At 62.5% G+C, this 1399-nt stretch overlaps 1 non-coding gene across 1 annotated transcript; it reads left to right on the forward strand.

The window, feature by feature from the left end:
• LOC129667035 (small nucleolar RNA SNORA48) lies at positions 1-141 on the forward strand. The gene has a single exon (XR_008718678.1). It is a non-coding gene; the product is annotated as a small nucleolar RNA SNORA48 (small nucleolar RNA).
• The last annotated feature ends 1258 nt before the right edge of the window (positions 142-1399 follow it).

Genomic DNA, 1399 nt, shown 5'->3' on the forward strand with positions numbered 1-1399 from the left:
AACCCCTGGCAATGGGCAGAGACACCTTGGTGGTGGTGGTGTTCTTATACCAGTCAGGAGCAGAGCAGAAGGCAGTCCTTTGTCATTCTAGCCTGATGCCTGGCTTGGTGGCCAGAGCTATTTCACGCCTAGGACTCACAAAAAGCAAGCAAAGCAAATCCAGACAGCACAGCGCAGGAGAAGGAAGACCTGTGGACTGCCACACCACCCACAGACCTGCCCTGGCACACGGCACAGGTGGGCCGCACACACTTGTCTGCTGCCTGGCCATGCAGCGGCACAGGAGGAGGATGTCACTCAGGGGCCCGCCAGCCGTGTGGCGCATGTGTGTGGTGGTCAGATGGGAAAGAGAAGGGGAGGAGCTTGAGCACTGTGAAGAGAGATACAACTGGAGACCCAAGGGTGCAGAAAAGCAGCCTGTTGTGAGTGGCCAACCCTGCCACTTGGGGCATGGTGAGGTCCCAGCTTCAGCTGCCGCTGAGGGCCGTGTCTGAGTCCATGGCTATGCAGCGGCATGGGTCACGGTTAATGCCCATGGCTCAGATCATCACTAGAGAACAGGGCATATCCCTGGTCGGGACAGCCACCAGGGACCAGGTGGATGCCCAGAGATTGTGCAGAACTGGTCCTGGCCCTCACTGGCTGCTGTACTCTGGAGAGCTGGCCCTACTTCTCACCAGCTGCAGCCCTGCACCTTGAGAGAGCAGCATAGTTGAGCTGTCCCTGGTGGACGGGGTGTGAGGTGGCTCCAAGGGCGAGAGCTTGGGAGAGCCAGCCCCAGCACTGGTCTGCCGTGGGGTGCCGTGGGTGAGGGGGTGATGCCCCACCCCAGTCCCGCTCCCCTCACCACCTGAGACAGTCAGGAGAGCTGGCTCTGGGGCCATGAGAGTAGGTGAGCTGGCCTTGCCCCTCAGCCGCTACAGTGTTTGCAAGCGTGGACCCTGTGCCTTGCCTGGACAGCGCAGCAGAGTTGGCCCTGGTGAAGGTGGTGCAGGTGAGCCAGTCCCAGGGGCAAGAGCCTGGGAGAGCCAGCCCACCGCTCCTCTGCCTGCTGTGAGGTGGTGTGAGTGTGGGGTGATGCCCCCCCACCCCGCTCGCTCCCTCTTGACACCTGCAGTAATGGGAAGAGCTGGCCCCAAGGGCATGAGAGCCAGATGGCTAGCCCTACCCCCTCACCGGCTGTAGCACTCAGAAGAGCGGGCTCTGCACCTCACTGGCCCTGATGGCAGAGGCACAGGTGAGCCAGCCCAGAGGGTATGAGAGCGGGAGGGCCGGCCCTGCCCCTTGCAGGCTGCAGCACTCGGGAGGGCGGTTCCAGGGCCTTGCCTGGGCAGCAGGGTGGAGTGGGCTCAGGAGGTGTGGCTGTGGGTGAGGCCTCCTTCTCATGGGAGGGCATGAG

The sequence above is a fragment of the Psammomys obesus genome, unplaced genomic scaffold (genome assembly GCF_907164565.1).
Source record: "Psammomys obesus unplaced genomic scaffold, mPsaObe1.curated_primary_1811, whole genome shotgun sequence".
Taxonomy (NCBI): Eukaryota; Metazoa; Chordata; class Mammalia; order Rodentia; family Muridae; genus Psammomys; species Psammomys obesus.